The sequence below is a fragment of the Strix aluco genome, chromosome 9 (assembly GCF_031877795.1).
Source record: "Strix aluco isolate bStrAlu1 chromosome 9, bStrAlu1.hap1, whole genome shotgun sequence".
In the NCBI taxonomy this organism is placed as follows: domain Eukaryota; kingdom Metazoa; phylum Chordata; class Aves; order Strigiformes; family Strigidae; genus Strix; species Strix aluco.
This window is the reverse complement of record NC_133939.1, coordinates 24,147,029-24,174,245: the sequence shown is the minus strand read 5'-3', so window position 1 is coordinate 24,174,245 and position 27,217 is coordinate 24,147,029. Positions and strand designations below refer to the sequence as shown.

Sequence of the window (27,217 nt, the reverse complement as noted above, 5' to 3'; positions counted from 1 at the left end):
AGTGGGGATGGTTACACTGTTTTTTCTTATTTCAGTAGGTCCAAGGGAAGAGATCATCTTAGAATAACATCAGAGAGTTTGGTTTTGTGATTTGTTCAGCACCTTTGAGAAGAGAAAGGTTCTGCTGAGTAATGATTATGTGTAGGGAATACTGTCTGTCTCCCTGTTTCACCTCTGTGAACCTGTTAACCAGATCTTAGTTCAATTGTGTTGTAGAAGGTGTTAATTCTCTGCCCCAGACAATAAGCGATAACCACACTGAAAGAGTTTATTCTAAGCATGTAGTGAGGGAAAGCAAACCCACCTTCCTGAGTGCATTCCTACTGAAGAAAGGTCACTGTTTAGTCACCAAATAAGGTTTTTGGGCCGCTCGAGTCACATGGTAGATAAGAGTATTCCTGCTTGGATAGCAAGAAGGGGCAGAGGCAAATAAGCTTGGACTTCTACTGGTCAGTTTTATCTTCGGGACCTACAAGTTCAAGTATGATCCTTTGTGTTTCCATTTGAGTCCAACAGAATAGATGCAAGCCTGTATGTTAACATAATACGCGTGAGCTTTAGTCAACCAACAGGAGTGCTCATCAGCAGTTCCCTTGGGCCAGGGGCTGGGTATTTGTAGCAAACTAACCATAAAACCAAAGCAATATAAAAGATGTACTTTCCTACAGTGGAAATAATATTTCTATTTCATAAGCAGAGATCATATACTGGCTATGAAGCTATTTTTTATTTTAATACCTTCTTATAAAACTAATGGCCAGGAGTTTCATAAATTGCAGTCTAATTCCAACCACACATATATAACATTGATTTTCAAAGATACAGTATCTGCATTATCTATTGAAATAATTTTAGTTCAAAACTTAAACTAATATTACAAAGTACAGCATTTGGACCTAAAAATGTTTTAAGAAGAGAGTCTAGTAACCAGTAAATGAAAAGCAACATTTCAGAAGGATACAAATTGTTCTGGAATGGTGGAGTAGTATATTCTATTATGCTGCAGCCTTTCTTCATCTAAAAATAATGTGATTATGTAGAAATATAGATACAATTTTATGTTAACCTTATTTTGAAGAAATTTCTCCTGAACAATATCTATTTTGATGGATCATTCATGAAAAAGTAGTGGTTTTTTATAGTTGTGTGATAATTCTTAAATCTCAGAGAATTCTTGTCTGAAAGGATAGCCCATTTATTTTGTTGGTTAGATATATCAGTAGTAGGTATACATGGATAATGCATGTGTATATTCTGAGATAATTGTAAATTTCTACTTGAATCTGTTCTAAATTATTACAGATAAGCAATAAAATAATCTCTGTTTTGCTGCCATCAGATGTGATCCATCAGTGTTTATGTGCTTAATCTTTAGAAGAATGGAACTGTGAAGGAAGAGCATTTACTTTCTTGTGACAGAAGAGTTCTATCCCTTACATGGCCAAATAAATAGCAATACTTTTGCATATGACTGATGTGGCTGATGTTAAAACTACTTTGAATTTCATGACTAAGTTTGTTTCTGATCAAATTTAAAGTGAACCTTGTGATTACCTTTTGTTAATAATTTATGATACCCTCCTTTCATTCTGATGGGGCCAGGAATTTTATTATTTGGGTAATGAAACTGACAAATATGTAAATGCATACTGACAGAATTCACCACTATATATTGTAGTCAAGGAGAGTAATTTGCCCCCAAAAAGAGACATTACTAAAGATTGTCTATTCAGTGATATTTTCTATATTTTTAAAAGATACTTTAAATGTAACACAATTTTAATTTTTTTTAATAATTCCCAAATCTCAGCTTTCTAGCTCAACACACTTACAGTTGTACAGCACACAAACTGCAGACTTTTTGTCACAACTTTCCGAAATATCCAAGGCAACAAAAAAACCAAACAAATTCACTGACTTCTGCTCAAATCAGTTTATTGTTGCACCAATTCATGATTCTAGGGAGTTTATTGCTTATGTATTTTTAAAAACATCTTTAGAACACAGAGGTGAACATTGTGTAATTTTAAAATTTTTTTTATTTCTTCTGTGAGTTGTTTCCTTGATCTATCATTTTGAAGAATCAAAATTTAAATAACATCGTTGCATCTGTCAAGGTGCCAGCCTGTGTTAAGCATTCAGATTCTGTTTTTTAAAACTCATGATTAGTGCCCTCTGTCAGATAAATGAACCTGATGTAAACCGATGAACCCGGATCTAATTTCCATTATAGTACTAGTTCAGCGTACTTCCGTGGAGTTCACTCTGGCTTCAACCAGTGTAAGACCCAATGGTCTACATGAAGCGTGCATGTAAAGAAAAATATTGGTCAGATTTTTAGCTGCTCACAAAGTGTTTGAGCCCATAAGTGCAGATGCACTCTCAGATTTTCAGGTGCAAAATGAGAGGCAGCAGCTGCAAATATAATTCATTATATTCCAAAATAAACCATGTAGTTTTCTTCTGCTTTGTGAATATAAAACCTATTTGAGAATTAAATTATAAGCCATATTCTGCATCCCATCAGTAATCCAGTACTATGCCATGTTGACATTGCTGAGCTTGAGAGGGGAAGTCAGTCCCAAAAGGAAGTGGAGGAGCACTCTGAAGACAAAAGACTAACTACTTATATTTATGCAACTGAAATCTTGATTAGGCTCAGTAGAATAAATGCTCTGCTACAGAAGGTATCATAAAAAAGCAAAATTCATTGCATCAACATTATTTTCACTTGATATGTAGAGAACATTCCCTTGTATGAGCAGAGCTTGTGGCTCAGCATGCTGACCTTTGATTCTTGGATTTTGCTCTGTGATGAGAGGATTTGTCAAATCTTTTTAATAGAAAGTCCGTATGTAATATAAGGGATTATATAAATATAATTAAAGCAAAAATTTATATAAGTACTTAAAGAAAGATGCGGTAACCTTAAAAGTTTTACTGTTACACATCTTGGTTTTAATATAATTTATTTACCTTACTGTGGAAGAACATATTCAAATTTAAGTTTTCAGTTAAACATTTTTCCTATTTTTAGAAGTATCTCAGGAAAAGTAAAAAATTCTTAAAATAACAAGAAATGCTTTCTTCCCCGTCTTTGATACCTCACTTCTGATTTACTACCTCTTCCCTTCCTGTCACCTATATTCCATCATATTCTGAGCTGAATGTCAAGTTTTCAGCACCTGCTATTGGAATTGGATTTTCAAAAGACTTTCAAACTAATGTAATAATTAAGATCATCAAAAGTATCCATCAGTTGAATGTTGCTGACTTTATAGTTTCACAGTTCCCCTAAGCCAATCTGAATGCTACCACGGAGTGAGCAGGATTGAGTTCGATCTGGCTGAAAAGTAATCATTTGGTTTTGTGGTTGCTCTTGCTTTAGGGGTTTGTTTTGTTTTCAGCTCTCAGATCTGATTTGCCATACAAGCTTTAGTGCCTGCATGAGAGTGACAGCGAGAAGTGCATGAAGAGAGTAGCATAGAAGCAGTTATTTCACCAACAGCATAATTTTCGATAGGTTTTGAAATTTGAACTGAAAGAGTGTTGAAATTGGTCCACAGAAGATTACATCTTTACATACGCTATTGCAAGTTGATACTTAGATCTGCGTAAAATATACGCCTTAAGTTTTAAAAGTCCTTTCCATGTTTGTTGTTATTTCAGTAGAATTGTAGAAGCATCATGGCTAAATCCGACAAATAATAACAAATTGCTACTTTTCAAAAAAACTAGGGTGCTTTGTGGCTGGAGTGTGGTTTATTCTGAAGTTTGAAGAAGGACATGAGAAACAGATTACAAAGCCTATTATGAAACTCATTATTACATCTGGACTTCAGGAACTCACTGTGGAAGTTCTGATTGGAATTTGTAAAACCTAATTAGAATTAATGTGTAAGGGCTGTATTTGTAATTTTGATGCTAACAGCTGAGCCCCAAAATGGTGATTTAGAAATAAATCTGTTGCTTGTACCCGTAAAGTGCACAGGAAAATGTCTAAATCAAAACTTTATTTAGGATTTATTAGTAAGAATTGCATATCTGTTTTTATAAATCTGTTGCAGGGTTTGTAAATATGCTTCAGGATTAGTAAATCCATTTGGGAGATATTTGCTGAAAATCTAGGGGATATGCATTACTTGACTCTTAAGGAAGTATATGTTTCAGTGAAATTCCTAAAAATGCTTTCCCATTTTAGTGGTGGCACTATTTATGGTGACTTAATGAAAAGTGAACTCTGAGAAGGCAGATTTGCATCTCCCAGTTTTATTAGGTAACCACTTTTTTTATTTACCATTAAAAAACTTGTTTCATAAGGCAGCTTTATGTGTTGCTCAGTACCTAAAGAAAAATTAGTTCCTCTGCTCTGTGTTTAAGGAAGCTCTCTTTCAGAGTTAAATCAAACCACAAATCTGGTCAGACTTGAATTGTAGAGTGGTTTTTGCTATTTAGTTACTCAGACTCTAGTGTTTTTGTTGTGCTATTCATTTTTTGCAAACTATGTTGCTTACCACAAGCTGTAGTTAAATGAATGCAGTTTATTTAATTGGGGAAATTATGTAAATAAATGAAAGACAAATTAATATCAGTTTTTAAACAAAAAGCTATATGCTCAACAGTCTGTTGTTTTGGCTGGAATGGCACTACCAGCTAATATTTTTCTACAGCCAGTTTAGCAGATACAAAGAAGAGATTACCCTATATAGCCATTTAAAGTTTTTCCCTTTCCTGTTTTGGGTAGCCAAGAGGACTGTAACCAGAAGGACAAAGCTGGTGAAAGGGCTGGAAGGAATCTCCTATGAGGAGTGACTAAGGACTTTGGGATAGTCTAGTTTGGAGAAAAGGAGGCTGAGGGCTGAGCTCCTTGCTCTCCACAGCTTTCTGAGGAGGGGAAGTGCTGAGCTCTTCTCCCTGATATCCAGTGATAGGATGTGTAGGAATGTTTCAGAGCTGTGCCAGGGAAGGTTTAGTCTGGACATTAGGAAGCATTTCTTTACCAAGAGGGTGGTCAAACTCTGCAACAGGCTTCCTAGAGAGGTGGTTGGTACCCCAAGTCTGTCAGAGTTTAAGAGGCGTTTGGACAATGCCCTTAACAACATGGTTTAACTTGGTCAGCCCTGAAGTGGTCAGGCAGTTGGACTAGATGATTGTTGTAGGTCCCTTCCAACTGAAATAGTCTATTTTGTTCTATTTTATTCTATTCTATGTGGATGCCTTCTGCTATGCTTTGAGACTATTCACAACTCTGGAAAGGGAGTGGCAATGAGTTTTGAGACAGCTTTATGAAGTCTCATGATTTATAATCTGGGTACCCCAGCAGTGCACAGAACATGTTATATAATTGGGTCTAGAAATCTGCTTGATCCAAACATCAACATTAACCACTTTTACAAAATGAGAGTTAAACTCTTCCTGAGAAACACACTTCGTATTTCTACTCTATCACTGGCTTTTATTTAAAATGGCAGCAAAATGAAATATAGTTTGCCACCTGATAAGTCACACTGCATGAGGTGGCACCACGTTCATTGCACAGTACACAGTGCTTAAAAGTTCCTTGCAATGGCTGCGTTCCTCTTCAGCTCATTCATGGGAGCTGCCTTCTTGAAGAAAGAGCCGTGAACCTAGAGCAGCGTTTTGATCTCAAACGATCGATACTTTTATTTTGATGTAAAAAAAAAAAAAAATCGTAGTCTCAAATATTAACAGTTGCTATTCCTAAGTATATAAAAAGAGACAACATGATAATGAATAAGAGATTGTAAAATTATATGAGCACATTAAAACAGGTATGTCTTAGAATCAAAGACCTGATACAATGTGCTGTTTAGTTTAGCACCTATTGCAAATACAATAAAAACATAGCTACATGAAAGAAAGTGAATAAGGAGAGGATATGTTTACTATGTGACTGGAAAGAAAGCTGTAAATTTGAATATAAATGAACATAGCCTGCAGAAGAACCTGAGATAAATCACCAGAATTTTGGAATTTTAATAATTTTCACACAGTCAAGTAAGGAAATGCTGTAAGATTGGATGTCAGGCCTGCTGTCCCTGGCCAATTCAAATTTGAATACTGTTTATCTTATGTGAGACTGTGATCCTAAAGAATGTACTTTTCAACTGAAAAAATAGCACATAAAGAGAAATACAGGTTGGAATCATTGACACCTTTGTACAGAGCAGTTTGATTTTGGGGTAATTGCAGAGTGAGGTTGGGCCTTTACATAAATATTGTCTTGTCTAAAAGTGATGAAGAAAATGAGGCCACAGAAAGATTCTGTCTTAACTGACATGAATGATATTCTCTGAACTTGATGTTCCAGCCAGTGCAATCCTTTTGATTGACATATCTAAGAAAAATTTTAAGCTTTTTTCTTCCTTTTTTCTTGAGATAAACTGAACAAACTTGCAGCTGACAGGAGCCTCACACAAGATCCTAATGAGGCAAAGAGAATGAAACATTTCTTTTTATGCTGAAGTACCAAAACTATAATGACATTGTATCATGGTTTCCAAAAAAAATATATAAAAATACAAAAACTTGCTTGTACCTCAATAGATATTTTGCATAACGTGGAGGACTGAATGCTGAATGTTGAGGATATGAGTTAATCAAAACTCTTCTGTCTCTCCTCTTTTCCTTTTGCTGCATCAAGTTGTGAATCTTTCATTTGCATTCCCTTTCTCTTTCAGGAAAAAATCTCTATCCACAGTAAAATCTCACAGGACAGGAAGAAATAAGGATCTGTCATATAGAACTTTTTCTGATTGTTTTCTAAGTAACAATTTTTTTCCAGATGAAGTGTGTTACAGATACTCATTCAAGTGCATTTCTAAACCAGTTTATCTTAAAAACTGTATGTTCTAAATGCTTCATTTACATCACTGCATTTGAAATATAACATTATCCTAAATTAGTAAGTTATTTGCTGTTCCAAACAGCACTGCTATATCAATCAAACCCACATAAAATTATTTAAATATGAAAAAATTAAGTAAATTAAGTATTAGGTAGGTTTTGTTAAAGAAACCAATTAAAAAAATCAAAATTAAGAATGTAATTTACTTCAGAACTTTAAAACATCCTTCACTGGGAGGATCTTTATGTTTCAATGTTTTTTAAAAAAACAACAGAAATTATAGAGAATTTCTTTTCAAAATTTCCCATTATGCCTTATTATATTTAACTGGCAATGCAATGTTGACATGATTGCTAGTTATCCCATTAAGGATATTGCTATATGTCTTTGAAAAGCTCTTGTTCCAGTGATTTTCCATTGAAAATTGGATCACTCCTGCTTCTGTCTAGAGATTTGAAGGGATGTAACTTCATACAGAAATATTACTGCATTCTTCTCTACCGTATTAGAAGTAAACCTACAAAACACAGTCACGGGAGGAAAGAAGAGAGCAAGAGTATGATAGTATTCGTGTCTTGATTATGAACTTTCCATCTACTTCTAAACATTAATACCAAACCTCATAAAAATGCATACATCTGTGCAGTGTGTATTCAAAACAAGATTGTTCATGACCCGCACTGCACAAATTACCTGTTAGAGCACCTTCTCATCACACCTCGGAAAAGATACAGAATGGGTAGCAGTATGATAATATCATAACAGCCTTTTTTGTAGCACAGACCATGGTTTTGTGGAAGCTGCCACATCAAATATGACAGTATCACTCTAACATATTTGATTACAGTCTACCTCAGAGAGCTTATTTTTTCCAAATAACAATATGTGGTTAACAGATAAGATGAATTTTTAATGAAAGAATTCCACTTAAAATCTTGTTTCTGTTTATCTGGCACATTTTTTAATCAGTATTCGCTGGGAAAAGACAAGGATACTCAAAAGCCATTTGCTTTTCTTAGTGAAACAAAAGTAAACAAAAACTTAAGGTATTTGGGTACAGTCAGTGTCTGAATCTACAGCAAGTGCTTTTATCTCATCATACTGTTAGGGTTATATCATCAGTCTCTCATTGACTAGCTGTCAGAGAAGAGATGCAGCATCTTTTTTGAAAAGCAAAATTCTACCCATACCTGGAACATGCAGTTTTTCTCCATGCCTCCCTCCTGGGCTCTACTGTCACTGGTTTTCCAGACCACATTGCGGGAGAGTGAGGTACTTCTCAAAAGGTACTTGGCTGGTGCGCTTCAGCCCATGTAAGTACGCCACTGGAAGAGCAGTGTCCTGTGACTTGGAAGGCCTTGACTTTTGACTTATTCAGCAGTTGTATACTGACAGGAGAAATTATTTGCTTGCTTGTTAGAGAAAACAGATTCTAACATCAGCAGAAGCACCCAAATTCTGACAAACTTTGGACAGTTGCATTGTAATTGTGTAACAGAAGACAGTAGCTGCATGGGCACATTTTTAAGAACTGAGCTCTAGTTCCAAAATAAAGGGCTGTAAATCTGTGACCCATTTAATATCTCATGCATTCAGCCTGTCCAGAAACAGATGATATGTTAGTGTTAACAATCTACTTTTCATCTTTCATTTATATGCACAATAAATTGCTGGTAAGTTTTCCTGGTGGACTTTTAAAAGCAGAAGAGATCAATACTTACAAATATATACAAAGTTTTTAAAATGGCAAACCCTTAGAAAAATATTAGAGTGCATAAAGTTGTTTCCCAGTATATTTACTAGTAGTGAAGTGATGCTATTTATGGACATGTCTCTCTAACTGCCTGTCCCAGGTCTCTAGAGGAAAGTAAAGCTGAAGACTAGGAGTGTATTCTCCTCAGGACTTGAACACGGTCATTTGTTTTGTTTTATGTTGAAGGAGCTGTGCTGACTGCCAGACTCTAGTCTCGAGCACAGGCCTAAACTAATATCTCCAAATGGCCAGCCCTAAGACACTGAACTTAAGTGAGCTTGTATATGGTGCATAAGCTATTTTAATAAATTTCTAAAGCTGAAAGGCATATGATGCTTTCTGTATAGGGATGGATAGTATATGTGCTTTTTTTTTTTTTACCACAGCTAGCTACTGATTTTGGTTAGCATACTGTTAGTCAGACTGTGGTGGCTGGCTGTTTGAAGATATCGGCCATCCCAGATGCACAAAACGTTGTGAAAACCCATATTATTTGCAGTAATAGCAAATCCAAAAGCTTTGATTATTTTTTATTATTATTGCATTTTTATGAAGATTATTGTACATTTTGCCCATGAGTAAGTTCTGACTTCACTCTTAACGATTCTTATAGTACCGAGGTTCTTCAAATTTGGGTTAAAAACCAAAGAAGTGAGGAACACAAAAATGGAAACGTGTAGTTTTGTTCAGTGCATTCAATTCTAAAACTTTTTTTTTTTCTGCTTATAGTTCAGGCTATGTACTTTTACTCTGATCTAGCATTTGGAGAGGACAAAAAAAGAAGCAGAAATAGTAACAAGAAATTCACCATGTTCTTTCACTAAATTGAGAATTCAGTTGTCCTGCTTCTGTGGAGATATTTCATCCAGTAGCCTAGTTCTTGTTTAGGGATAATTTTGCTGAACATTAAGATAGTATTTGATAAATCTAGTAGGCATGCGGTTGGGTAGGTTTTGGTTTTTTGCTATTTTTCAGAAGCTGACAAGAAACATTTTTTTAAAGGCCCATAGTGTCTGTCTTCATATTCTGTAATTTTCACTATGTCACCATATTGAAAGTGGTATGATTCTATTTGCTGCTTCTACTTTCTTTGTCTCAGTTATGATTAAGACTTATGTGTAAGTTTGAAATAATTATGAGTATATATGAAATGAAAAACTTGCTTCCGTTCAGTGGAGAATGTATATCACTTAGAAAAGCTGTGACATATGCTGCTGAAATATGTTTCATTTCATTAAAAACCTTCAAGTTTTGTAGATTTCAGCTTGAATTCACTGATGTAGATCATAGAAATAGAGCTGGTCTTCTGAGAATATTGTAGGAACAGCAAAAAATGTCTCTTTACCTTAAAATACACCCTCTACTTGTCATGACAGTCCAGTATCTCATTTAAAGCTATTTATATCATCATATCTTTTATTGTACTTAAGAAAAAGGGATTTTAGTGAAACATCTTAAACTTTAGTACTTTTGGAAGGCAAGGACATAATTGACCAAAGGAATGCTATCATGGTCCTCACTGCTATAAAGCATTAGTCTGTAATCCTTGACACTGATCATTTGCTGGATGCACAGCCTACACAAACTAGAAAAGGCAATTCCCTGTTACACATGAATTAGACTGAAATCAGTACACTTATTACATGAGACTAAGATGAATCTCCAGATTCCATTCATGTTTGAGGAATCCAGCAACATGTCACTTCATATATTACAACCTGTTGTAATATAGCACCTGTTGTGTGGTCTGTCTTCTCAATTTGCATACCTACAGCATTTCATACTGACTGTAAATCTTCTAGGACACTGTAAAATGTCTTCATTGACAGTGCTTAAGTAGGGCTCCTTGGCTGTGCTTTAAGGATGCTTTATAAGCAGAACACTTTTGTAATCAAGAAGCTGCTAACAAGCAGTTCCATATCCTCATTTCCATTTATTTTTTCCTACTTTCATTTTGTCTAATGTGAACAGTTAAAGTTGTTTAAATGACTTTTAAACAGAGTATTGAAATATATAGTACCTTGTATAATCTTGTGTTTCTCTACTTTACTTGCACGTTATGTTCTAGAAACATAAATAACAGCAATTCAGTTAGTAGTCTCACGTTAATTTTTAAAGAGCAATTTAAAAGGGGCATACACATAAGGAACCCTCCTCCAGAATCTCTCTATTATGAGAGGTGATTTTCATTTCACTTCTATGGTAACAGCTCAAGGTGCAAGTTTACTTTTGCATTTATTTTTTATTTGGGACATGTCTGTCCATAGTCCTCTTCATGTACTTCGTATGGCATTTCTGTTAGAGGCTGTTGGCAGGATGTTAACCTGAGGCACTATACTTCAGAACTCAGCTTTTCCTCCATCAGAACATAGGTCTTGTGTGTCACTCATATAAGGCATAGGAGAAACATGGAAGCAGTCATAGAAAATTGGAAATTAAACAGAAAGAAATATAGTAATTTGATTTACAGCTTAATACTTGTCATTTTTATGAGAAAGCAAAGAAAACAGTGAAATTCTAAAGGTCATAAGGGTTGAAGACACTGGTTTTTTCTAAAGTTTCTAGTCTCAGCTTGGACTAAATTTTCATAGAAACTGTAGAAATCACATCCTTGATCTTAAGCTAAGTCTTTCTACCAACTTTTGAGTTTTATTCAAACACAGGAAACATCTCAAACTGTTTGGAGGGAAGGTAATCAAAGTTTAATACTGACAGAAGAAAATATTTTTTCTAGTCTGACTTTGAGTCCTCTTTAATTAATTGATATCTTTCTTTATTAGAAAATAGCAACCATTTACTCTCCTCAATCTTTGCCTGAGCTTTTCCAAACTACTTGAACTTAAGCTAGGCAACTCATTAATAAGTCCTACATGCCCAAACTTTTCATTTTTGGGGTGTATGATTTGCCTGTATTTTCTGAAGAACAAAACAAAGCAATGCCACTGGGAATTATATACTATGGTAAAATTCTAGAGTGTCCTGAGATCTGCTTCCTGGACTATTTTTACACCATTTTCCGTAGCTGTAGTGGACTTCTAAGCTTCCATTCTTATACAACTAGCTGGATCTTAAAAATTAAAAATTATTAAACTGTGACTTTGAGAATGAAGAACTAATAACTTTAAAGTTAGTCTGTTCAAATAATCTTGGATTTCATAGTGTCTCAAAAGGCAGCAGATCTAGAAATCTTGCTTTTAGAGGTCATGTAGGAAATACCATGATCTTGAGTCACATGGTTTTAATAGAAACATTGTTTAATGTTAAGAAGCTCTTGCTGGCTTTCAGTTTGGCTGCTTTAGTCCACTGAGACTGAGTTGTATTGCTTTTTTTGCAAGGCTTAGTGGTTTTAATTCAAAGGAAGTAATGAAGAGAAAAATGCAAAACACATCCTTTACACTGCTAAACAGCAACAGTAATATGTTTATATTGTTTATAAAATGTATTGAACTGCCTAATCCAAAGCTCAATGAAACTGAATGCAGATTGATAGCGTTAGCATATAATTAGGCATTGCTGAATTTTTTTAACCCTGTGAGGTACATAAGATCACTTTAGCAGAGAAGCAGATTGTGAGTGAAGGGATGACAATATCAGAGCTGAGGTAAGAGCTAACGTTGCCTGGTATCCACTCATATTTTTGAGCCAGAGGTTGCTTTTGAAAGCTTTTTCCAAAGCTCAAGTTCCATTTTCAGAAGTGACTGGTGGTACTGGCAGATAAGTGGTGTGGGATCTTACTGGCTTGCTGACTCTATCCCTTTTAGTTACCAGCTTTTTTTAATACCTGTCATCTAACCTGGGTGGGGAAACACATACTCCAGTTAACATCTCCAGTGACCCAAGCAGATTCTTCTTGGCAGACTAAAAGCCAAAATTAGTTCTGGAATACTTTTCCTTTGGTTTTTGAAGTCAGGTTTCAGCCACTGTCTTTAACCAGACACAAAAGAGGAGACTGTAGGTTAAGAGTTCTGCTGATGTTGAGTGTTTCAGATAATGCTTGTACATAGTGTAGATGACTACACATAGTTCTTTTTATTTGCACTAGTTTAGATGGACATCATGACATGACATGCTGCTGACTATCTTTTCCCTCCAATACGAAATCAGAATGAAAATAAAATATCATGGATGAGATACTACAAAATCATTATGATATGTCATGCTAATTGAAGTTAGATTTCAGGATATGTGAATTACTTCTACTCATTAGCTTACGATAAAGAACTTTGAGATCATTTAGTCCATTCCTGCTGGTATGGTATACACTTCCTTTCTCCCTAGATTGTATTTAACTATTGAAGAGAAGGGTCTTTGGCCACGTAATGAACTATTCCACATTCCAGAATGACTACTCACAAAGTTTTTTCCTTCTCTTATTCAACAAAAATAATTTTTCCTTAATTACATTACATTACTTTTGGTTGTTTCTTTTACTTTTTACTTGGAAACTTGAATTTCCTGTAACTACTGTGTCCTTAATTTCTTTGGTAAAAGAATCCTTTATTTCAAGATCAGAGAATTCTGATATACATTAGCACTTTAATTATAAACTACAGAATGATAACTGAATGAATAGGGCCAAGAGTCTTTTAGACTAGCAGGCCTGACAATTAAAAAGGCTTTTTTCATGACTTGCAGCATAGCCTATTCTTTTTTTGTTAAATATGGCTATTATTGTAATTGAAGATTAATAATCACTAATAGCTACTGGGCTCTTTCAATGTAATATTCTACACAAATAAAGCCTTCTGCTTAGATGGTACTAGTCTCCCCCTTCATCCCTCTTTTGCAAATGTCAGTTTTTACTTGAGCAGACTAAGCAGGAAAGGCAATAAACTCAACTGAAGATGTATAGTCAAACCTCTGTCTCAGGGGCATGGGCTTTTTTTGCAGGGGAATGCTGGAGGACTGGAGGTAAAATATTGCCAAAATCAACATAATGTAGTGGTCTAATCTGTGTCTAGTGTCTGCTATTCTCAGTACGGAAGTTTTAAACTTTTGGGAATGGACAGACATGGAGATGTCTACGTGCTGTCTCTTGGGACAACCCTCCTGATGGTGGACTGTGACCACTGAACAGTACGCAGTTAGCAGCTCCTAGAACCACAAGATTTAGAGTGTCATTTCCATTTTTCTTGTTTCAGATATTTTAGGAGGTCAGTATTCATAAAATGAAATGGACTTTAAAAGGTGTTTAAAAACTTTGAATTTGTTACTTGTTATGCTTGCTTTGTCTTTTTCAGTAGGTCCATAAAAGAAGACTATATTTATTTATTTATTAAATCCAGTATCAAGTGTGCATTCTAATCAGATAGTTACCCCACAAATGCCCCATATCCTTATAACTGGATGAGGCTTGGATGAGAATATTGTTAATTAGGGTTCAGAAGCTATTACAGCATTATGGTATATCCAACAGATCAGAACAGTTTCTGTAGGGCTTTTTAGTTTCTCTGAATATGCAAACAAAAAGCTTTAACATGTGTTTGGTATTTTTGATGTACAATGTAGACATAGTGCAAAATTTTCTAGAAATTTCTTTTGAAGTTTATTTACATTTAGTTGAAAGCTATTCAGAGTACATCAGATGCCTCTATACATTGCCTTTCTACTGCAGAGGGGAAAAAAGGAAATTCTTACTGTCTGCAAAGTCTTTATTTTTAGGTCTGAAATTCTAATTTTATCTGTGACTGTATCTGTCTTCAATTGTAACAGACAGGAGAAGTTTGAGATGAAGTTTTCATCTGTGTATGCAAGTACACTTAGACACACACATGCATGCATATATCACTTTGCATACTGTCAGCTCTCCCACTAATCTGTTCACTATATATCAATGCCATCTTCTGCAGTACTTCTTCAGTTTGGGGAACGATTTATCTGGAATTTTACATAGAATGGGAAAATTATGCTGAGTACACATTGATGCTGAAGAACATTGTTAAGTATTTTCCTCTGATGCATTTTCATTCTATAGTATTTCTAAAAATCCATCCTTGTCTCTCTGGCCTTGTGATCAAACCACTTGTCTGCATTGTAATCTTCTCTTGTCTTGACACATTTGCTTGTGCAAGTCTTTTTTCTCCCTGCAATCCATCTATGGTGGCGTTGCCAAAATCATCTTCCTCAGCTGTCCTTTTAATCTTGCCATCTTCTCTTTCAGAAATTCCCCAGGCTCCTGTTTATGGTGTGTAGCAAATTCCAACTTGTTTTTCTTTCTAAATCTTTTGCCTTTCTCAAATCTTTTCTTTCCCCCTCTCCACTCTCTTCAACAATGTCCTTTTCATTATCTTCTTTCAGTACAGTCTCCATCCTTGTTGTTACCTGTCAGACAAAACTTGCCTCCTTGTCTATCTGCCCATATTTAGATCTCTTACAAACTCATTTGTTCCAGAAAGTTAATCGAAAACTGACAGCAAATAGGCATTCGGCAAAGCCAAAACAAAAGTTATGGAATCAATAGCAAGACCAGAAGCTAACAAAAATATAATGCTTACCAACAAGGTGAGTCCTGAACTTTGAGTTTGTTCTTACAGCAAGACTTGTTAGATAGTCTCAAGTAGCCTGTGTATTTCATATGCCATACCTCCCCTTCTTTGTTTGATTCTATCAGATAAGCTTAAGATAGGTAATAAGCCTTCCAGAATAGATGTCTTCTGAATTGTTTTCTGAGACATGTAATGTATTTTTGGTGCTTAGACACTAATGATAATTATAAATAATAAGATATTTAAAACAAATATTACCTGGAGCAACCATGGTGCAGTACTGTAGGTAAACATTGATTTTTTTAATTTTTCTTAAAAGCAACTGCTGTTGTTTGAGCAAGTACTAACATTTCCTGCAGTGTTGTAAGATAATGCACTTTTAAAATGTTCTTCTCTATTTAATCTTTGTTGTTGCCACTATATCATGATGCCTTTATCACTTTAATACAGAGCCCACAAAAATGTAGGGTGCAGTGGAATGACTTGGCCATCATAATTTGACTATCTTAGTAACAGGTGCATTATTACAGCCCCAGATGTGGTAATAAATCTCAGTTCTACCTTCAGATAGTTTGAGTTTTATTGCTAGGGTTCCTTATGAATTTCGAGGGCCATTCTATAGTACAGGACATTCTTCTGAGTTTTCTTTCTCTGTTTATATAAGCATTCTGTGATGAGAAACGTTATTTGTTAGGTCTTTATTCATTGTTGTTCAGGGACAAGTTTGAAAGGTGAGGGAGTTTCTTTTTCAGGTAAATTGGTAGCCTCAAGAGCATGCCAGCTAATTATAAAATACTTCAGTAGGTTCATCAAACTGACCTGGGATTCCCTAAGGCTCAAAGAGTTTGTCAGACTTGGCATTTTCCCCAAGCCTGAGGGGAGCTTGCTCAGTTCCAAACATATTCATCTTTAATTAATGTTTTCTTTTTAAAATGAAACAACCAATCTTCCCCCACCTTTATTTGTTAAGTTATACTATTTAATTACAGGAGGAGATATGAGAATTCCTTTTGAGATTTAAATTTCAAATTATTAATGTAAGTTAACTGATTACTTCTTATTCAGTGTGTCTTGCACAATATACATTGAAGATTGAATATTATGATTTGAAAAGTACTGTAAAAAATTCGCAGAAATTGCATCTCTGAATTATGATACCAGTAAGAAGCTTAAATACCTTTCTGGATTGGTAACTACTGTGCGAGTATATCCAAGAGCAGAATGTAATCCTAACTGAAGTAATTGCTTAACAAGTAAATTGAGCCTCTTTGTGGGTACTGCAGTGTATCTTGGTGTCTGGGGATAGCCTCAGTATATTATCTGTCCAATTCTCCCCAGAAGTGGAACATGTCTGTTAATGTTTATGGATCTTTTCTTTGAGCTATATACTACAGAATTACATATTTTCAGCTTCCTTTGGATCCTCAGCACTATGGTTCACTAGTGTCTCTCCCTCAGCTAGTCTGTCATGTTTAATGAACTGTCACTGCTCCAGTCCTCACTGATTAGGGTGACCTGAGTGGAAGAATTTGAGGTACCTTTGCATCAAGAGGTGACTAGAGAAAAGAACAATATTTTCTCTCCATAACTATTAAATATCTTAGCTATCCTGAATTTGAAAGGATAGGGAGACTTTAATACGTAATGTTCTCATGAATCTTTTCATAATGCCTGTTCTGTTGAGTCGATGCTGAATTGACTGTCCAAGTTTTCCAAGTTCCTCAAGGAACCATTCTTCCAACCCCTCACTGATGCTTTTCTTCAGGTTCTTCAACTTCTGGATTCAATTTCTTCCATCCATCGTCTCTGGTTCTCTCCAAATCCTGTCTCTCTAAGGACTGACTGCTGCCTAGTGTACATTCTTTTTTCAATGTGGCCACTGAGAAGACTTCATAATTGCAAATAAAATTCAGGCAAAACAGAGTATAGTTTGAGACTCCTCTTACAGCATTTCCTCATTTTCTTCTCACAAACCTCTATGGTCAGGTCTGACACATTTTGAAGGTCATGCTATGCAATGAGTTTTTAAGGATGGTAGCATATTAATTCATCTCAGATGATGGTGTATTAACGCATCTCAGTGTCCTGATGATATGATCATTAATGTTGAAAACATGTATAAATGAAATAGGGATAGATGAGGAAAAATAGGAAAAAAAATGTATTGTCACAATAATGGAAGAAAAAGAATAATGAACATCAAGGAAAAGGACTATTAGGTACTGAAGCAGATTATATGCATTATTTTAATTAAGAGTGCCTAATAGTACATATGGTTTCCTTTGAATAATAATTGCATGCTGATGAAGTGTGATTAGAGAGGGTTTTTTAGGAGTTCAATTAAATCAAATCCATTTCTGTAAAAGGGGAGTGATTAAAAAGATGATATCAAAGACTAAACTGAAAGCTGTGGTTGAAGCTTCCTATTGCAGATTTCTTTGTTATTGCACTGCTGTGATGACTATTATCTAGTTTTTAACAATGCCACAAGTTTCAGACTGAGTCCTGCAGATTCAGCAGAACAACTGGCTTTACAGATTAAATAGAAACTTAGCAAGTACTTGGATGTCCTTGAATGTATGATCCTGGGATTGGTCCTAAATCAGGAAGATTCTTGGTTCATGCATGTATCTTGAAGCATATGAGAAGACACTTTGATTAATTAGGACTGTAAGACAACATCCTGTTTGTTGGGCTGATCTCTGTTTCTGCAGAGTGCCTGTGAAGCCGGGTGATTAAATGCAGACTTGCACTGCTGCTTATTTTATCTGCTAGTCATTACTGTCTGACTTGTAAGGCTCATAGACCAGCAAGACCCAGCCAACTGTCTGGCAACTGTTAACAGAATTATCAGTTGTCCTGCTGAGTCCTATCATCTTGTGCTTTGATTATCCTGTATTGTAAGGAGGGCTGATTGTAGTAACATCCTGATTGGAGTCTTAAACACACACATAAGTCAGGGAAAGGCACTGGTATTCACGAACTGGTAGCAAACACAGTGAAAGCCTTTAGTGGAAGAGTGTGATGATTTCTGGAGCTGTGTACTAAATCTCCAAGGTGTTAATCACAGCATCCTGTGTTTTCATACCAGTACACAGGAATCAACACTGATGTATCTTGTCTGTTATTCTGAGATGACATGTACTTTCTTTAACTTTAAACTTTGCTTTATGGCTTAAACCAGAAAAAATACTTAACTTTTCTTGTCCTAAGTGTGCACTGTTGGCTAGCTGTATGTTTTATGTTTTGAATGTCCGTATTACACATGCAAATAAAAAACTAAGCTATGTAGTTTTGGTTTAAGCTAGTAAAGATCTATCAAGATGCAATTTCTATACATGATGGTTGTCATTAGAAATCTTTGCCTCTGATGTGTGGAAATAAATTTTGCTTCATATTTTATTATATACTTCTCTTTCTACCAGAACAGTAGCTAAATCTATTTCCTCAGTATGGCCTGTAACCAGCTTCAGGCAGTTAATATCGCTTCTTTAAAAAGGATCTAGCTCAATTTTCCCCCTCCTCCTGCTATACCTGAAGAGGGTGAGAGAATGAAACCATTTAAAAGGTCACTTTCTGTGCAATAATGGCATCTTGGTTTATGGCAATGCTATTTGCAAATTATTCAGCTTTAAAGCAAAATTTTCTGGTTTTGTCACTCTCAAAGTCTGCAGCTGGTAACCAGAGCAACCTGGCTTTAAAGTTGAAGATAAAAAAGAATTAATGCTAGAACAAACTTTAAAATTCTCTTTAAGAAATCTGGCATGAGGGTTTGTAATAATGTAAAGATTTGTATTGTTGTGGTGTGGCCTCTTCACTCAGAGCTCATGAAGCTCCTAGGGCAGAAGAGCATTCTGTTATATCCTTTCACATGCTCATAACTACCCATACTAGGGTAACTTTTTTGTAAGTGACTAACTTTTTTTTTTTTAACAAGAGGCTTGAATCTAATGGCCCTTCTAGAAGTTAATTTGACACTTTCTTTGTACCTAGATACCACTAGAATTTGACATACATAAATATGAAATACATGATTATAAACTCTTTTCAAGATTATTGCTACTTAACTGCATACTTCAAAGACATGCAACTTCTGTTTAGGTGCAGAAAAAAATAAGAGAAATTCTCCCTTTCTAGCTACACTTCTACACTGCCCACATAAGGAACTGTGCTTTACAGTTAACTTCATGGCTCCCTATGTAAGCATTAACCCTCTGTATTCTGCACAGACATAAAGTTGTTCTGCCTCAGTTCCAAACAAAACAGGTTGAGCACAAGTTCATTTATGCAGTGCCAAGCCTAACTCAATAAGGCTATTATATTGGAGGTTGAGTTAATAATCCTTGTTCTTTGCTGCTGCGGTAACAAGAGCATGAGTGGGCCAGACTTCAGCCCAGTTCCCAGGCTGACAGTAGCTAGTGACAAACACCTCAGTGTATTTCCCCTGTAACCAGAGCTGGAGTTTGAATCTAAAGCATCATTTCTACTAGTCAGCACTGCAGTGCCCTGCATGAGTCTGTCTAGTCTTGTGTATTGGGTTTGCATGGCAAAGTTTTGGTAGCAGGGGAGCTACAGGGGTGGCTTCCGTGAGAAGCCATGAGAAGCTTCCCCGTGTCTGATGGAGCCAATGCCAGCTGGCTCCAAGGTGGACCCACCACTGGCCAAGGCTGAGCCCATCAGTGACAGTGGTAGTGCCTCTGGGTTAACATATCTAAGAAGAGGGGAAAAAAACTCTGCAAGGGCAACTGCAGCTGGAGAGAGGAATGAGAAAATGTGAGAGAAACAACTATGCAGACACCAATATCAGTGAAGAAGGAGGGTGAGGAGGTGCTCCAGGCCTGGAGCAGAGATTCCCCTGCAGCCCGCGGTGCAGCCCATGGTGAGGCAGCTGTGCCCTGCACCCAGGGAGGCCCACAGGAGAGCAGAGATCCACCTGCAGCCCTGGGAGGACCCCACACCAGAGCAGGGGGATGTGCCTGAAGGAGTCTGTGATGCCATGGGAAGCCCACGCTGGAGCAGGCTCCTGGCAGGACCTGTGGCCCCGTGGAAAGAGGAGCCCACGCTGGAGCAGATCGTGAAGAGCTGCAGCTTGTGGGAAGGATTCACATTGGAGAAGTTCATGGAGGACTGTCTGCCGTGGGAGGGACCCTACACTGGAGCAGGGGAAGAGTGTGAGGAGTCCTCCCCTGAGGAGGAGGGAACAGCAGAGACATTGGGTAATGAACTGACCACAACCTCCATTCCCTGTCCCCCTGCGCCACCCGTGAGGAGGAGGTAGAGAAATTGGGAGTGAAGTTAAGCCTGGGAAGAAGGGAAAGGTGGGGGGGAAGGTGTTTTTAAGATTTGGTTTTATTTCTCATTATCCTATGCTGGTTTGATTGGTAATAAATTAAACTAATTTCCCCAAGTTGAGTCTGGTTTGCCTGTGACAGTAATTGCTGAGTGATCTCTCCCTGTCCTTATCTCAACCCACGAGCCTGTTGTTACATTTTCTCTCCCCTGTCCAGTTGAGGAGGGGAGTGATAGAGCGGCTTTGATGGGACCCTGGGGTCCAGCCAGGGTCAACCCACCACATCCCATCTGAAACCTCTTTGTGCTTTTGGTGTCTGGCACATCCCATGACAGTGAGCTCCAGAGCACAGTGATGTCTCACAAGACACCTCTGCCTGCTCTGTGATGGGTGAAGAGAGGAGGATTGCTCTCCACCACTGTGTGAGGTACAGCGTGACAGTGTCCTCACATCCTTTTCATTGGTGATCTGGGTAGAAGGTAGAAGTGAGTGGAAACAAGCTCTCTGTATAATCTTATGGAGTTATAACCCAGAGCATGGGGTATAATTGCTCACTAGAATACAGTTTAAAATATATCTTTTAATATACACAGAGAAGATTCACATAAATGCACTTAAATATACGCAATATATTTCCATATACTTTATATAATTTAAAACATAGGAATTTCTACACGTGCATAGAAAACAAAGCAGAAACAAGTATGAGTTTCTTTTTTGTACAAGTGGTTGAAAGAAGTGGGATGAATGATCCCTCACAGCTGTGACTGAAATCTATAGGAAATGTACTCTCACTGCTTTAAGTACTATATATTGCTAAGTTGGCCAACAAATTAGATTTTAAGCAAATTAATCACTTAAGAGAATACTTCCGACCTTAATTTCTCAGTGCCTCAGAATCTCATCATGAGCCATGTAGAAAATGTAGCCTATGATGATGTAAATAGAGATCTTTTGTACTCCAGAATAAACAGCCTAGGCTATGATAATACTGGCATATCTTTATATGTGACTTTGGCGATGCCTAATGATGTGTGCCCCTGTAATACAGTTAAGTGTTGTTTGCTGTGCATAGGAGACGTGCAAAGAAGGAGAATCCATGGTTTTTTCACTATCACTTTTGCTTCCTATACAGTATTTCCTATACTGAGAGTAAATAAAACAATATTAAATGATGAAGGGGAGTGTTGAAATAAAGTTTTTAACATTTGTAAGACCTCAGATACAATTCATACCTTCCTTGGTCAGAAACAGCTATCTGTTATGAATTACTATGCTCTGCTTCACCTGCCATAGCCATAGAATCGTCGTACTCTTTTCTCAGGGAGCCCTCTACTGCCCTAAAATACTGTATGTTGAACTGAACGTCAGATACCCCAGAATATCGTTTGACCTGTAGTGTATATACGTGCCCTGTTGCCAAGGGATATTTCAGTAAGAACAAAAACATAAATGGTACTATGGAATGTTTGAGAAGTTCTGAATTTTCAAAGGTTGACAGCTTTAGTGCAAAGCAAACATGTTTGTGACCAGATTGCCATTTCTTTGTCTAATCAAGGGAATGCTGTCCTTCAGAAAAGTAGAGGATCAAAGAACTGGTTGTTTTCTCATGCTCCTGCCTCTGACTTTTCTTGAGTCAGTTAACTTTTTTGGGGGGTGATGAATATAAGAAAAACAACAGTGTAGACCAATTATGCAGGACTTTTTTCTACAGCAAATTGAGATCCCAGTATTAAAAATGCTCATTAATTTATCATGAGTCTCACGATTACTGCCATCCGGTATACTAGGTGCTGAAATTATGTTATTGCCATGGAATCACATACTTCATTTAAACAGACTCAATTTCTCATGCTTATTTTAAAAAATCTGATAACATGGAGGAAGTTAGAGGGGGGGACCAGCAGAAAGCAATTCAGGAAATTTGCCTATATTATCAAAAATATTTCTTTAATTTTCCAGTGTGGAGAGGTCAGGAAAGGCTGCTTATTTTAATATTTGAGATCACTAATGTTGTGTTTCTGAGAGGGATCTTAAATATATGCAGAAATGTACTCCTTGTTTACATGGGGATGGACACTGAAACAGTTGTTTATGTTTGGGTTAATGTCAGATGATCTCAGCAGGTCACTCTGCTAGTCAGTCCGTGTGGAAGGAGAGAGCCCTTGGTGCAAAGAGACGAACACCTGAGAGGAGACAGTGCAACAACCAGCCACAAAAGTTAAACCTTTACAAGAAAAAAGACCAAAAAAGTGTTATTTTCCACACACTGTTATTGATCACCCTAAAGAGCACAGTATATTTCCATGCTCTTTCTTCATCCATGAACCCCATGGATAATGTGTGAAGGGAGAAGAGCAAGGTGTGAGACCAAACATGACTTGAAAAAAATGATGCCTGATGTCAAAGGAAGTTGAGGCTCAGAGTTCAAACGAGTTGCTCAGTGTCACACACTGATTAAGTGCAAGGATTGTTTGAGTCTGTAGTAGGGATTCTTACATAGAGAGTCTGTAGTTGGGAATTCATGGGTCTACTACACTACCTTGTTACGTTATCTGCTTTGATGAGTTGTCATGTTTTTGGTAAATTAGTTGCTGTGGTATGCTAGTTTTCCCTAAAAGTGCACAGATATCAGTAGGGTGAAGTGTTGTTAATATTCATAGAATAAAATTATATAGTAAAAACCTGAAAACTGTAGAATGCAGGAAGGAAGAAAGTGCGTTGCAGAGGTATATGGCTTGAAGTATAAAGGACTTGCCACTGCACAATTTGGGTTTCAAGTAGCTGTGTCTAACTCATTCCATCAGGTAAAATTGGAGTACAGCACTACTGAAGGGCAGTGCTCACAAAAGGATAAACATGGCAGTTCACCTGATTTTTTTAACTTACTTTGTTCATAATGTGGCATATGAAGAGATCTGAGATATCTGTTTAATTTTAGCACTCTTAATGTAACTAAAAATGTCCTAAAGGCTCAACACCTACACCCACTGAGGTTTACAGAGTGCGCAGGCTAGATGTAGCACACAGTTCTGAATTTCACTAGACCAAAATAAAAACAAAAAACCACAACAAACCAAGACTGTCATGTGAACTTCTATGTTAAAGAAACTGCCTGCACACTACGTGCTGATGTTTATTCTAGCAGATTGATCTCTATCATGCATAATATTTTCATATCTACATATCCACTAAATATTTTTTCACTTTATTCATCTTACAAGTTTCTCATCATATGACAGAATGGGAGATGGGTTGCCATGCCTGCGCTGTCTGTAAAACCAGATAACATTTAAGATGTGTCCCTGCAAGACATGATCAATAACGGCATGCCCCAAAAGCAAAACTGAATCTGTGTAAAAAAAGGCTGAGTGGAGCCTTTCACATTTTTCTATCCTGGGTTTTAAGTATTCAGTATTTTTAAATTTTGCATGCCAATAGACGTGCTTTGAGTTGTTACTAGGCAGCTTGGATATTTGAAGAACCAAGTTGCCCTGAAAACTGAGTTTAACTCACCAAAAAAAATGTCTTGTGATGAACCCCCCCAACTCCATTTTAGTTAGTTTCTTTATTTACATTGTAAAACAGCTAAAAAGTTAAAGGATATTTATAAATTACATAGATGAACATATTATGTGTCTTTAATTTAAATATTATTTTATTGTCACAGTCTTTTGGAGGGTGGTGCAGATCCGCCTGATGTCCCTGAGAGCTGACTCTTGTAGTGAAATTACGTTCATAAGTTGAGTAGAATTGGAAGAAAACATAGTTCCTAAATGAGGTGGTGATAACAGTTTGGAAGAGAGAAGAACCTACGGATTCATTTAGGAAGTGTCATGTGATACTGAATCATCTTTAACACCAGCATTTTTGGAAGTTGGTTTTGGGTTTTTTTCAGCTTTTGGGATCTGCACGGTGTCAGAGAGATAAAGGCAGGCACAGTAGTTATTTCTTTCTGCAAAGTTGTTTACACTATGAGGTAAAAGACCTTGAAAAAATGTTCCCTTGGTATAAACTTATTTTGAATATTCCTATTTATTTTGCAACATACAGTATAACTCTACAATTATTTTTTATATTAATATTTATCTCTAAAGTAATTGGAAGTTCATTAAATACGTGTTTACTGAAGAATACTTTTCCCAAAGCTAAGTGCAGTGGAAACATTATTCAATATTTTTTAATTTTAAATTGTATAAGAAAAGCATTTCAGAATCAATTAGCATTTGAACTATAATTTTTTTCTTTAGACTTGATAATTGTGCAAATGTTACATCAATTATTGTGTGTATTGTGTATGTATTATTATGTATAAATGTTATTTGAGAAGTTGTCATTAGTGTTATAACCAGTTCAGTATGGGAATAGAATTAATTATGCTGCTTTAGCATTTCACTTTATGAGAAAATTGTTGTCTTTACTCTTTGCTAAGTTACTCTTGCATTTAATAATTCAATAGTCAGTCTGAACCATTTTTCAACAGGGAAAAGGGGGCAGAAGCTTGTCTTTATTTTCCATGTATATTCAACGTTGTGCTCAGGGGAATGGTATATCCAAAAATAAGACTATAAATAAGAAATCAGTAGCCTTTTCTGTCTTGCTGCATTATGTGGGTTTGATATATGCTTCTGCAGCATTATTACTTACTCTGTTCAAATCAATGCTCTGAGCTTTCCTTTATGTGATTGATTTCTTCCAGATTAGCCTGTGAAGTATGTGATTTAATAAACACCGCTGTTACCTGTTTACTAACACACAAATGTCTGCAGTATTACATGCAGAGATACTATAAAGTTTCTAAAATGCTTCAGTCAGTCATAAGATTTTGATGGTATAACTTTATTTGAATAGGAAAGAGAAAACAACTTTGGACTTACGTAGTCAAAAGCAAAATAAAATTGCTTGGAAGAAATAGAAATAAAACAAGAACTTATAAAAATTAAGCCAGGTTCTGTAGGCAATAATGATGAAAAAGAAAGCTGCTTACTAGGGTATTCTCCTCTTTAACGCCACTTTCATGTCTCAGAAAAGAAGCATTTTTTCCATACTTTTGTGTTCATCAACATTGCAGTAACAGATTGAAAAGTATCACTAGCACTGTAGAACTGTTCATGTCCCTCCCTAAAACATACCTATGAATATGTATTTTGCATTACCATTTAGTGAAGGTTTTTGCAGAAATGGGGTGTCAGGGAATAATTCAAATGTTTTGTGTGATGGAGTACTATTATGTAGGATTCAGTGGGTTTGGGCTCCATATAGAATGCCTCCTCTTTAATAGGATGTGTCATTGCTGCAGTTGCTTTTCCATAGCAATTTACAGGTTGTTAGTGTTTTGGGCAGCTATATCTTGAAAGAGTTCCGTGCAGGACAAGGAAGGATTTTTTTGTGGCATCTGGACATTTAGAACCAGATTTTTTACAGTTGCTTATGGCTGGACTACGTGAACCTGGTTTGGATACAGTTTTATACAGATTTCTGTTTGCCCTAACAATTTCATTTTTTGCATTTCTGCAATACCTCTCTGATATTCCTAAAACCAATGTTTCTAATGCTTCTCAACTCAGAGACTTTTGTGTATAATCACAGATAGAAATGGCCTTAAAAGCAATAATGGCCTGTGCAGTTGGGAAGTTTGGAGAAAAGTTTCATGAGAGGTTACTGTGTAATATTTTAACACAGATGTGCAAACACAGTATTTTTCATCTTCCTTCAAGTTCACTCTTAGTCCTTTAGTTTTCTTGATAACAGCCTGACAAATCATTATTCCTCCATATTTTTTTCTCACTGTATATATGGGAGGGTTTTTTTTTCTTTATGCCTTCTGCACTATTGTATTCTCTAGAGGTAAATCTCAATAGCTTCACAGTATGTCTCTGCTCAGATGTGGGTTGCAGCCTGATATGCAGCATGTTCCCTTGGTCTCTGTACCCAAATCAGTCTGTGGCTGGGTCATTTCTTTAATGCTTTCCTAGAAGTGTTGTTGGGGTTCTATTAATGTTTCTCCAGGAAACTTATATTTCTGATATTACCCTGTTTTCATCCACTTTCCTGGGAGACGGTTTTCTTTTTCAATTGCTGTACTGCTGTTTTTAATATTACCTATGATTGTTGTCTTTTCCTACTACTTTGTATTGTAGAATTAAAATGGTACTTTCAGCACAGAAACTATCATATTGCTTTTGAAGGATAGATGTTATTCTAACCCCCCCCCCCCCAACACCTTGGGAAGTATTCTACAATATGATTCTATTCAGTCCACATTTTCATCAACATGATCACCATCACCAGCAGCCATCATTCCATTTTAGAGCATAGCCCTACAGGTATTTTTTCCGTTTTTGCAATATCAAGATATGAAGAAGATGAATGAAAGTTTCTTGCATGTTTTTGTCAGTGTGGGTTTATAGCTCCCACGAACAGTGATGGACTTGGCAGCCTAGAGACTGAAATCCTCTGTTTAATCACAGGCTAGGTATAGTTCAGCAGAAAGACATATTTCTATACACAGCCCCTGTAGCATGTCTAAGCCTTGAGCTGGAGAGCCTATCTTCTGTAAATGAAAAAAAAAAAAAAGCACTCAGGCCAGTCAGTCCCTGGCCTCATCTCTGGAACTGTTGAAAAGAAGCATTCGTGCCATTGAGTTTCGTGACAGGTGCTAATGCCTAGTCTGGAGTGGACTGAGAGTTCCCTTTCACGCATTTGGGAATTTCTTTCTGTAAGTTACCGAGAGGGTGTAGCACTCTATCCAGTTTGGAGGTTGTACGTTTGTGTGCATCAAGTTGTCACCTCTTCAAAAGCAATAGGTTTTCAGGTCTGCT

General features: G+C 36.5%; 1 protein-coding gene across 1 annotated transcript in view; it reads left to right on the top strand.

Annotated features, from left to right (window-relative positions):
• NAALADL2 (N-acetylated alpha-linked acidic dipeptidase like 2) overlaps nt 1–27,217 on the top strand; it is a 489,903-nt gene that overhangs the window by 435,297 nt on the left and 27,389 nt on the right. The gene's annotated exons all lie outside the window — the stretch shown is intronic.